The following is a 13,260-nucleotide window of genomic DNA, read 5'->3' as shown; positions in this document are numbered from 1 at the left end:
TCTCTTTGAATATATTTCAGCTTATATATATAATAGAACAAGTGGAAAAAAGTGAGATAAAGGATTCTCGGAATAAAAAAACCAATTTTTTCCTTAAAATTTAATTATATAAAATGAATTTGCTTTGCAACAAGAAAATGTTCCACCTTTAGCCTGTAAGAGCTTAAAATTTTGGCAATAATAGTTGTGGTGCACAAAATAATACTATTTGAGCAAGATCAAGAGAAGGGACATCCTCAAGGGATGTAAGGTTCTAAATTCTTTGGAAATTTTAGATGATTTCATAGGCAAAGTTTATTCATTGACTGTATGTCACATGTTTTCCCATTGTCTGAGGCAAGCAGTATACATAATATTTGTGTTAAAATGGGTTTCTTTGGTATATATACATATTATATCTATTGTATAAGATATATAATAGGAAGAATGTTTATTATTAGGCTATAGATATTATTACAGCTTCTAAATACATATCATTATAATTTAAAGTCTTTCAAGTTTTTTTGTTGTTGTTGTTTTTAAACTAACGATATATTTTGGGAGCCGACTATCACTTTTAAAATACAATACGTAGACAGAAATATTTTTCCTCAGGTGAAGTGGCCCTAACAAAAATATAAATTTCTGTTCTTGGAGATTGAAATAATGTGAGATACCATTTTTCACCTATTAGATTGCAGAAACTAAAACTCTTAATGATACTCTGTATTGGCAGGGATATAGTGGGTGAAAATTCACTCTTATATACTGTTTGTTTGAAAACGATTGGATTGGTACAATTTATTGGTGATGCTTTTGTCAACAGACTAATCACTTAGGAACACTTTGGCTGCAAGTAACAGAAAATTTGACAATGTAGCTTGAACAAATAAAGGTTTTTAAAAAATACTTCAAACAATATGAAGTTAATTGCTGGTTCAGCAGGTTGATGATAACTAGCACCACCTCTTCTGTGATTTCATTACCCTGCCCCTCATGCATGTCACCCCATGGGCTCCAAACAGCTGATTCACACATTTTTTTGATTCATGCATTTTTCTCTGTTGCCAAACAAAGAAAAGGAGAATGGGAGAAGGGCTATGCCAGCTTTTAGAAAAACAAGGAGATCTCTGGACATTTCCCCTCAAAAGACTTTTGCTCATGTTTCAAGGGCCAGATAAAGTCCTATAGCCATTCCTAGATTTAAAGGAGAATGGGAAAGCAAGAATTTGATTTCCTGTTGCTCTAGTGGGAGGTGACAACAGAGAAGTAGGTTGAGGATGGGTTTACAATGACCACTTAACAGCATCTATAAAATTATAAAAACTATTTTAAGAAGTACATTTCCTTTGATTCAGCAATTTCACATTCACAAATGTGTTCTTCAGATATATTTTCAAGGATATAGTACAAAATGTTCAATGGATGTTTTTCTGGTTGTTTGGAATTGCATAAAGCTGAACATTTGAAGAAAATTGATAATAATTACTTCAAGATGCATCATTTTTGCCCCAACACACACACTCATCAACAGAGCTTGAAAACATAAATTGTTCTTCTGGCTCTTGCTATAGATGGGTTTTCTCTCTCATCCAAGAAAGAGGGCCAAAAAGATCTACTTGTTGTAATAAGAGTGACAGTAAAAATTATAGGAGAACAAGATCATACTTCATAGCAGGATGCTTGGTGAGTTGCAAAAATTTGTAGGCTTATCTTTAAGATAGGCCTACAAAAATAAATTAGAGAATTAGAATCTCTTGAATTGTGATGTTTGGAGCTCAGCATGAAAGATGTCATAATAGAAACAATTGTTTCATTTATGCTAGGGGAATTCTGAATTATGGAATCTGGCTGATTGTAATGAAAAAATACAATCCTTTCTCCTTATGTTTCAAGGTAGGAAGCATTAAACTAGATCTTCACGGTCCAATATGGTAGCCAGTGACTTATACCTCTCATGAGTGTTTTAAAATGTGGCTAGTCCTGATGAAATGTGCTGAACATGTCAAATGCACATCAACTTTTGAAGACTTAGTACAAAACAAGAGTATTAGACATCATTAATATTTGTATGTTGATTATTCTATGAAATAGTAATATTTTGGGATACTGGGTTAAACAAAAATAGATTACTAAAGTTAATTTTACTTGTTTATTTTTCCTTGTTAATGTGGTTACTAGACAATTTAAAATTGTATATGTGACTAGCACTTGTTGTTCATATTGTATGTACAGTAAGACAAAGCTGAACTAGATAATGTTTTGTTTCTCTCTTCTTTTCTCTCATTTCTTTATTTGGAAAGAGGAGAATTTATACGATGAGGCTACATAAAGTTTCTGACTACACTAACTACTCTTTCTCCATTCTTTGGGAACCAGCCTGCCCATAAGATGCATGCCTTAGCATTTGCTCTTCTGCCAAGGACTAAGAAGCCTGCTCCGTGGGGGTGAGTACTGCAGTTTGCCAGCAATGCCTATGACTAGGTAAGAGTTTGGTTTAATTTGGGCTTGAGGCATTGGCAAGTACTACTGGCACAGCTCTAAGCTATTTCCTTCAAACAAGCTTTCATTCATAATAATACTAATACTTAATCTCCATCTTCATCTTTTTTACTTCTATATGTATGTCAGTTTGCTTTGATTTCAGATAGGGAAAGAATTAATTTTTATCAGGACTTTTTAAACCCTACAGACTGGCAAAGAGAAAAGATAGCAGAGGAATAGTCTGTACTCCCAACAATTAGCATGTCATAGATGTATGCGTTTGCTGTCAATTAACTGATTGCTGTGGAAGGTTATTCAATTTGAGTCATTTCAACCTAATATCAATTAAAACAATCTGTTTTGGGGGTAAGAGGATTCTAACAATAAGAGGCTGTGCAGTGCACTACTGCCAAGAGCTGTGGCTATAGAGCCAGAAGATGGAGAATGATGGGGCAAAGAGTTGTAAGAGGTCATGTGAGTACACTACTCCTGTCTTGGAACTGTGCAAATTAGCGATACCTGTGAAGGTCTTTCAAACTATCCACATTTAGTGGCTGCCTCATTAAAGAATCTGATTGCTAGATTACAACAGCAGAAATCACCTAACAAGTGGTTTCTGTTTTTTTCCAACTCTTATTTTAGGTCTTAGTAATTGAGAGAAGAAAGAGAAATCCAACAGTAGCAGAGTAAGATGAGGATAAGAAAGAAAAGCAAAAAAATAGATAGTCTCCCCCTTCCCTACTTGTAAGTCATGGTTCAAGTCTTGAATTGATTGTGAAATTGAAATTTCTATTCAATTTATCTATGACATATTTTAATGCCTGAAAGCAAGTAGTGAAATTGAATGAGATGACAAAGCTAAGAGATTTGCCTGAAATGTCCTTGAGGAGTAGGAATGGGAGGAGCGTTGGCCAGTGATGATCAAACTTTAATATGCATCAGAATCACTTGGAGGGCTTGTTAAAACACAGACTCCTGGTCCCACTCTCTGAGTTTCTGGTTCAGGAGGTCTGGGAGGATGGCCTGTCAGGTCTGAGAATTTGCAGTTCTAAGTTTCCAGGTGATATTGATGTTGATGTTGATAGTCCAGGGGCCATACTTTGAGAACGACTGTTAAAGGTAGTAGGAAGATAATAATAAAACAATATCCCTGTTTTTATTCAATGAGTTCAGTGCATTCAATAAGCCAGTTTCATAAACAAAGATATGTGTATAAGAAATATTGCAGCCTGGTCAGGTGCAGTGGCTCATGCCTGTAATCCCAGTACTTTGGGAGGCCAAAGTGGGTGGATCACCTGAGGTCAGGGGTTTGAGACCACCCTGGCTAACCTGGTGAAACCCTGTCTCTACTAAAACTACAAAAATTAGCTGGGCATGGTGGCAGGCACCTGTAATCCCAGTTACTCAGGAGGCTGAGGCAGGAGAATCGCTTGAACCAGGGAGGCAGAGGTTGCAGTGAGCTGAGATCGCATCATTGCACTCCAGCATGGGTGACAGAGTGAGACTCCATCTCAAAAAAAAAAAAAAAAAGAAAAGAAAAGAAATATTGCAGCCTTAGTTGTAAAAGCAAAACATACCCATAAATATGGCATTGAATAAATTATGGTGTATCCAGAAAATGGAATATTATATAGTTATAAAGATATACGATTATATGAAATATATCTAATACATAATTTTAAGATGAAAATAAAGTAGCCCAACAATGAGCATAGTATAATCCCATCTTTGTAAATAAATGTACGCTTGTGTGTGAATTGAAATCAAACAGAATAATACATAAGAACTTGTTGGCTAGGAGCAGTGGCTCATGCCTGTAATCCCAATATTTTTGGAGGCCGAGGCAGGCGGATCATCTGAGGATGGTGGTTCGAGACCAGCCTGACCAACATGGACTAACCCCATCTCTACTAAAAATACAAAATTAGCCAGGCGTGGTGGCACATGCCTGTAATCCCAGCTACTCAGAAGGCCGAGGCAGGAGAACTGCTTGAACTCGGGAGGCAGAGGTTGCAGTAAGCCAAGATTGTGCCATTGCATTCCAGCCTAGGCAACAAGAGCGAAACTCCATCTCAAAAATTAATTCAAGATGGGTTAAAGACTTACATGTTAGACCTAAAACCATAAAAACCCTAGAAGAAAACCTAGGCAATACCATTCAGGACATAGGCATGGGCAAGGACTTCACATCTAAAACACCAAAAGCAATGTAACAAAAGCCAAAATGACGAATGGGATCTAATTAAACTAAAGAGCTTCTGCACAGCAAAAGAAACTACCATCAGAGTGAACAGGCAACCTACAAAATGGGAGAAAATTTTTGCAATCTACTCATCTGACAAAGGGCTAATATCCAGAATCTACAATGAACTCAAACAAATTTACAAGAAAAAAGCAATCCCATGAAAAAGTGGGCAAAGGACATGAACAGACACTTCTCAAAAGAAGACATTTATGCAGCCAACAGACACATGAAAAAATGGTCATCATCACTGGCCATCAGAGAAATGCAAATCAAAACCACAATGAGATACCATCTCACACCAGTTAGAATGGCCATCATTAAAAAGTCAGGAAACAATAGGTGCTGGACAGGATGTGGAGAAATAGGAACACTTTTACACTGTTGGTGGGACTATAAACTAGTTCAACCATTGTGGAAGTCAGTGTGGGGATTCCTCAGGGATCTAGAACTAGAAATACCATTTGACCCAGCCATCCCATTACTGGGTATATACCCAAAGGATTATAAATCATACTGCTATAAAGACACATGCACACATATGTTTATGGCGGCACTATTCACAATAGCAAAGACTTGGAACCAACCCAAATGTCCAACAACGATAGACTGGATTAAGAAAATGTGGCACATATACACCATGGAATACTATGCAGCCATAAAAAATGATGAGTTCATGTCCTTTGTAGGGACATGGATGAAACTGGAAATCATCATTCTCAGTAAACTATTGCAAGGACAAAAAACTAAACACTGCATGTTCTCACTCATAGGTGGGAATTGAACAATAAGAACACATGGACACAGGAAGGGGAACATCACACACTGGGGCCTTTTGTGGGGTGGGGGTAGGGGGCAGGGATAGCATTAGGAGACATACCTAATGCTAAATGACGAGTTACTGGGTGCAGCACACCAACGTGGCACATGGATACATATGTAACAAACCTGTACATTGTGCACATGTACCCTAAAACTTAAAGTACAATTAAAACAGAAAAAAATGGACTGAAAATAAAAAGTAATTTAAAAAACAACAAAAAAAACCGAATTGACAGTAAGCATTAAAAGCTGTTAAATATAGAAGTCGGTATAATTATTGTGGCCAAGAAAACCTATTAAGAACAGTTAATACAATTAATTAAATGGAATCTTTAAGACTATATTAATAAAGACCATAAAATAGCAAAAAAAAAGAATTTTGGTTACATCTTGGTATGAAATCAAATAGTAGAGAATAAAGTAAGTTTGACTTTGAAATTTATATTGTTCTAAATATTATATCAAAGACATAGGAGTACTTTTAAAGACTCTGTGCCTTTGCATATATTAGTCCTTCCAAGCTTGATGCTTTTCTATCACTTCTTTGAAAAATAGTAGCCTATTCAAGTATCTCATCACCTTTGCCAACTATCCTTTTTCATGTAAGGTAATATATTTACAAGTTGAAAGGGTTAGGGCATGGGCACCCCTAAATTAAGAGCAAATTTCATTCTTTGTTTTGCATGCTTAACCTTTATCAGGGCCAACCAATACATTTTTAACCACATTTTTTAACTTGAATGTGTGGGTGAAAGCCAGAAGAAAGAAAGAGGATGGCAGTGGTTAGAGGGAAAGAGGAAAGAAAAAAAGAAAAAAGGTAGGAGGAAGGTAATAATATATCCCCAGCAAAACTTCACATTATCAGGTAGTAGAGTATGTACCATGTCCAGTACATAAAAGTTATCTGCCTCATATATTACAGCATACATATAAGATGCACTTAATAAACGTTTTGAATAGAGTTGAATCATAATAGTTTTTAATTTAGCTATTAATAAACTCAACAGTGACTCATCTAGAGAGGTGATTATAATGAAGTTCAGTAAATTGTTACCTTGGATAGTTGAGAATAAAATATTTGGCTCATCAGTTTTTCTGGTTAGGTTATAGTCCTTATGATCCTTCCTAATTTTAATGTCCTAGAATAAAATAAAATAAGCTCTTTAAATAATTTATTTTTTTGTGATTAAAAAGAAAACCCTGAAAGTCTTGAAGTGAGTCATACTATCACTATATTTATTGTCCAGGATAATGCCACCTAACTAGAGAGACTCTTTTTAACAATAAACCAGATAAATCAAATTCTAATGCATATTAGTTGGAAAAATTGGCTGTCTATTCTACAAACATTTGACTTCACAGATGCCCTAGTCATTTCTAGATTTAGGTATCCTCTCCATAGGACAAATATTAGAGGGTAAATGGAATTTGTTATGTATTGCTTTCAGAGCATACTGATGAGAAGATCATCTATTTTAGTCATCTTGGTTGGGTTTTATGGGTATATCCTTGAATAAAATGCAAAAGACTCAGCAGCAGATAATTACCAGAGCAAGATGGCTCACAGAACATATGAGAAAATGTGATATCTTTGATGAAAACATTGCAGGATTTCTCAGCCAGTCAGGGATTATGGCCATAAAGTTGCTTTCTTCGCAGTTTTAGATTTTCTTCTACTAACAATGCTTGTAGATCTCTTTGTAGGATTGTTTGTAAGTTTACAGCTTTTCCTGTCCGTTGTTGTTTTCATGGAAGGCAATCTAAAAACTTTCACTTAAAGCTAAGCCCTGCGGCAATATATTTATTGGTAAGCTTTATTTTTTTAATCTGAGAGAAACAGTCTTAGTTTCTTTCAGTTAATATTTCAGTTCCAAACACACTACAGCAATGTACCTGAAGTGCTTCACTACTATGGTAACCCACAATTCTAAAGTGCATAGATGATATTTGTCATGCTCTACTTCTCAGTTTGTGCTTTGTGCAGCCTCCTGAGGGTAAATGTGGTGGGGCTAGACAAGAGGTAAGAATAGAGGATTGGGGATAGATTGTCTGGCTTTCAATTTCCTCAGTTCTTACTCCTTCAAATTGCTATGTCTGATTTGGAACATTTTTCTTAATGACAAATAAAATGAAATATTTATCCAGTCTACCGCTGATGGGCATGTATATTGATTTCATGTATTTGCTATTGTGAATAGTGCTGTGATGAACATACACATGCATGTGTCTTTATGGTAGAATGATTTATATTCCTTTGGGATTTACTGGGTCAAATGGTAATTCTGAAGTTCTCTGAGAAATTACCAAACTACTTTCCACAATGGCTGAGCTAATTTCCATTCTCACAAGCAGGATATAAGTCTTCCTTTGAGATATCATCTTACACCAGTCAGAATGGCTATTATTAAAAAGTCAAAAAATGACAGATGCTGGTGAAGTTGTACATGTACACCTGAACCTAAAATAAAAGTTAAAAAAAAGAAAAAAGAAACAGCACTGAAGATTACTAATTTAATTACAAGTTCAATTTCCCCTCCCGACAATATTTAACAAATTGGCTGCAAACAAAAAATGGAATTATTTTCTTATCTCACTGTCGCGATTTCTCTTTTTTTTTCTTTCTGATAAATGGTCCCCCACATAATAATAATGAGGGAGGAATTTTCTGGATTATTCACAAATTGGACAATGAACTTCTGAACCGCCTAGAGTGAGAACAAGATGAATAAATTTTCTACACTAAAAAAATGTGCATCACATGGTAATTTATTTTAATAACGTATTTTCTTATCATAAACATTGTTCTTTGTATTACGTGTTTTGTTCCTATCAGTTTGCCGGTAGAGATAATTGTTTGCCTCAGTGAGGAGGCAAAGAGCTAACTTTGGGAATTCGAGACAGAAGAGCTAAAAAAGGGAATTAGAAACTCTTAATGGGGATTAGTACATAATATGACATGACAGAGTATGACTTTTGTATGCCCTAACATTCATAGCATTTCTTTGCTCTTAAAGTTTTACCTGGATAAAACATCCTTGATGTTTTTATATTAAGAAAGAACAAATAGAATTGTCATTTTTATATTACATTTTGTTGCTGATTTCATGTATCATGTTCTGTTATGGTTCCAATATTCAGAGTCTGGTTTCTCTGTGAGTGGTCCCCTAACAATGAATTATTTCCTTCTGTAATTTTCTGATTTTATATTTAATGCAACATATAGCAAACAGGCAATAAGCTCCATGTCATGTATATACTGACTGAGAAAAATTCTTGTTTCTTTCTACTTCTCTTTAAAACTATAAGAGATTTATTTTCATTCTTAGAGGTGTCATTTCTATAACTGCAAAGTAAAAGAAGACACATAAATGCTATAGTTCTTAGATAAAGCTTGATAACCTGTTTACCAAAACATCTCTGGGGAGTCAAATTGCTCCTTTAGAATATATTTGTCTTCAGGAAGTAGAATGTAATTTTAAAAACTTTTTTGTAATAATGGTCTAGTCTGTACTATGAAAAGAGTGCTTACATGGGTAGAAAATTATCATGTTTCAAGTATCTATATGAATTTAAAGACAAAACAAAACTTGACTTGCTTATATCTTTCAGATGTTTATTCTTTTAACAAATATTTATTGATTGATTGGTGTATGAGAAAACAAATCATACATAAATCCTCTCCTCAAAGAAATTATATATGAGGGCCCTATGCCATGCACATAAATAACTAACATACCACATAGAAAGCATTAAATCAGAAGAGGATATAGGCAAAATGCAATGAAAATGTAGAGAAAGATGAACTCATTTTAGATAGCTACCAGAGATTTTTATGAAGGAGACTAATTAATTAATTGAATATTTACCTACTATATTCCACAGAAGACAGATACAATTCTTTCTCTTATAATTTGATTGAAGTTAGCAGTTGAGTTGGGCTTTTAACATCAAGTAGGACCTAGAAGCATACAGATAGAGGAAATGATAGTTACTTGACTTTTCTCATCTATCTATCCATCTATCTATCTATCTATCTATCTATCTATCTATCTATCTCTCATTTCCAAAGTTGGACTGCCTAGAATTGAAACTTCAACCTGATTTTTTGAATATTAAAAAAAAATTGACAAAATGAAAAAGGGATTTATGATCTATCTTTGTCAGAGTCATAATTTCTAACTCCTGGGAAATGCTTCATCTATAGGATTAGTTCTGTTCTGCATATATGGAGAAGTGTTACATTGTGGAATCAAGGATCACCTGATTGCCACCTTGCCTTCCCTGACCTTAACTACCACCAGTATTTTAGCAGGGGGAAATATATTTCTATCACCTAAATATTAACCTGAAATGTATGCTGTTATGAAAAAAGTACATAAATGGAGGCTTCATGAAGATGAAACAATGATATTAGTATTGCTTTAGTCACACTGCAGTGAAATTCTCTTTTGTCAGGTAGAAGCAAACATACAGCATTATTATCTTGAAAAAGGAAAAAAGAAAGGACATCCAAATAGGAAAAAAGTAGTCAAATTGTCCTTGATGGTAGATGATATGATTTTATATTTAGAAAATACTAAAGACACCACCAAAAAACTGTTAGAATAGAAAATCAAATTTAGTAAAGTTTCAGGATACAAAATGAACATACACTAATCAGTAGTATTTCTATATGTCAACAGTGAACAATCTGAAAAATAAATCAAGAAAGCAACACCATTTAAAATTGATGCAGATACTTCTTGGTCACTTTGCCAGCCAAGGACCTCTGGCTGGCGACACCCCTTCCTGGGCATTGCTTGGCCATGCTACCTGCCACAGGCAGTGGCCTGCCAACTCGGCCCACCCAGGTTGCGTCTGGCTGGCACACTGGCTCAGGACACGACTGCCATGGATGCATGCTCAGACCCTGGTGGGAGGGGTTGTGTGGGCAAGTGAGTGTGGGGTCCGGATGACTGTTCCAAGTGCCAGCATAAAGCCAGGCTCCATGCAAGGCTTACAGCTGGACCAGACATGTCGCCCCTAGGGGAATGCAGTGGTGCCCAGGCAGCGATGTCCATGACCCCAAAACCCCAGAAGGGGTGTTACAATGTGCCAAGTAGCTCTTTTAGTTCCACCATCCACAGTCTGATGGATGGTGATGTGTTAACAGCTCTGTCAGTCCCTTGCCCCACTCTGGCTCATTGTTCTAAGGCTGGCTCAGTCTTGCTGCTGCTTCCCATCATGTGGGACAGAGGGCCACAGTGTTTATAGCCTTCTCAGTACCCACATTCGGTGGGTTCCGAGTTCTTACCCCGCATCCAAGAAGAATGAGGTTATGCTGACAATTGAAGGGTGATGAGGGTGGAGAATCTTATTGAGTAACAACACAGCTGTCAGTGGAGAGGGGATGGGAAGGTGGCCTCTCACCTGAAGTTGGGTTATCTCCCACAGTGTGACTGAATCTGGGGTTTTTATAGGCACAGGACGGGCGAGGGGTGGGCTGTAGGTAGTATTGGAAAAGGTTCATTTGGATACTATGAAAAGGTTCATAGTATTGGAAAAGGAAAACCTACAATTGGTTACAAAGCATTATTCAGAAAGAACCAATCGAGAAAGAACAGGCAAACAAGAATAGAAGTTCTAACTCCAGATTGCAGGTTTCATCCAGAACCAGCAGTCCGGCCTTTCAGGCTTCTGCCTGTTTTGGCTTGAAGGTGGGGTTTCACCAGGGACCCTCCCCTATCTGCCTAGGCATTTGTCTGCTTCTTGCTGCTATCAGTTTCTTCCTCTGAAGAGGTACATCTAACTGCCATTAGGATAGGAATGATGACCAATCTTAACTGCTTCCTGCTAACAGGGGGCACTGTTTTGGGAAGATGGCAGTCAGATCTCTCTCAGAGGCCTGTATAAGGGTCCACAGTAAAAGGGAGCCAATGTTCAAGGCTCCAGTTGCATGACCGTTTGGAGTTTGATAGCCTGAAGGTAAGAAGAGGTAAATTGGGTTATTAGATGACATGAATCAAAATGAAACAAGGAGGTAAGAACAGCTTAAAAATCCTGAGACTGCTGACATGGCCAGATAACTGGTGGATATAGTTATGCCTGCTAAGATTTTGGTGCATGAAGTTTGGCTTTGGTCGTCTTCTTTGGTCTTATTTTTTTGGTCAAAAAAGAAACCATCAGGTTATGGGCACCCTATTTACTCCTAGCACCTGGCAGGATTTGCAGGATTGTCCAGAACTAGAATATTGGTCCAGATTTTCACATTACCTATCCTTTTTGTTTCTTATGAACTGCAGCTGAAGATCACTGGAATAAGTAGGGTTAATCTAAAATATAGGCAAAAACTTAAAAACAACTAATGAGACTAGAGTTTAATGACAAGTGTGTGATAAGTTTTGAGACATATTTTTTCTCTCTCCAGTCCTCATTTTTGTTAAAACTAAATCATGGTAGGACTGAGTTGTTTGCAAAATAAACTTTAGTCTTATACTTTGTCTGATTATTTGCATAAAGTACAGCAAGAATAATTATTTTCACATGGGCTTTTTTAAATTGGCTTTGATGGAACACTGTTCCATAAAGAAACTCAGATAAAAATTTTTGAAACTGAGCCCAGCCACGGGTTTGTACCTTCAAATACCTATGAGTTGGACAAATTTCTCTCTTCCTGAGGACGCAAGATAACTTAGGCTCCTGGCCCTGTTAGAATGTGACATTCTTTACTCAGCACAGGTTAGGAACCCTGTAGGAGACTATGTAGACAAGATATGAGGCCAGTTTTCCCAAGGGGTTTTTATTGGCTCTGCAAGTCAAGCTTAACTCCTTAAAGGGAAGCACTTCCTTCTAGTCAAAGTCTTGGTAAAACAAGTGGTTTCTCCAATTGCAAACTGTTGCAAAAGAAAATGGATTCTTATTGCACTTATGCAAATAACTATATTGCCATAAGTTAAGAAAACTCACAAATAGTTTCCAAATTCTGGAGAAACCAAGAAGAGAGAAACAAATATGCTCCAAATTTTGTTCACAGGAGTATACCTTCCTCAATTGTTAAAAGCTGTAAATAGCTCAAAATAAAATGTTTTCCTGACTGAAAAACAACAATCAGCATTTAAGAGCACCTGTCAAAGTCCTATAGCTGATTATAAGCCAGCTTTTGAAAAGAATCAAAACAAGACAACCATTGTCTGTGAATTACAAAACATCTTCACATAGTCACAGTCAAAAACATGATTGACAGAGAAATTTGGTTATTTCTGTGGTTTACAATAACTTAACATACTCAGACATTAGAATTTTAGAAATCTCATACAATTTTGGAACACATATTAGTATTGTTCACTAAAATATAACCCAAAGAAAGTTAAACATTATTTTTGTTTTGGCAATCCCATGTAACTAAACATGTCAAATAATCCTGTTTACCTCTCTTTTGGATGCCCAGGGCCCCTCTGTAGCATCCAAAATTTAGGGATCAGAAAAACAACCTTGAAGCTGAAGTTCGATTTCAGGAAGCTAAAGATTTAAAACACTGGATACTATGAAATAGAATTCCAGGTTATCATAAGTCATTTATTTAGCCAAAATGATGACTAAAATTTTTTTTTAAAAAGCAAAATCCTTTACTCATTAAGAGGGAAGGTATAGGTTTCAAAACAATCTGTCTCTTGTCTTTCCCTTCTTTTTTTGGTAGTTTATTTGCAGGGCAAATAAAAGTCTTTCATTATCCTCTAATATTACATGAAAATTTT

At 36.1% G+C, this 13,260-nt stretch overlaps 1 long non-coding RNA gene across 1 annotated transcript in view; it reads left to right on the top strand.

The window, feature by feature from the left end:
- Positions 1 to 1,806: 1,806 nt before the first annotated feature.
- LOC134732198 (uncharacterized) overlaps positions 1,807 to 13,260 on the top strand; it is a 41,279-nt gene continuing 29,825 nt past the window's right edge. The window contains exons 1-2 of the long non-coding RNA XR_010115133.1: positions 1,807 to 1,875; positions 2,359 to 2,426. This is a non-coding gene — a long non-coding RNA (uncharacterized lncRNA). The remainder of the gene's footprint in view (positions 1,876 to 2,358; positions 2,427 to 13,260) is intronic.

The sequence above is a fragment of the Symphalangus syndactylus genome, chromosome 13, assembly GCF_028878055.3.
Source record: "Symphalangus syndactylus isolate Jambi chromosome 13, NHGRI_mSymSyn1-v2.1_pri, whole genome shotgun sequence".
Classification (NCBI taxonomy): domain Eukaryota; kingdom Metazoa; phylum Chordata; class Mammalia; order Primates; family Hylobatidae; genus Symphalangus; species Symphalangus syndactylus.
Note: the sequence above shows the minus strand (reverse complement) of the source record. Positions and strands in the feature narration are given on the sequence as shown.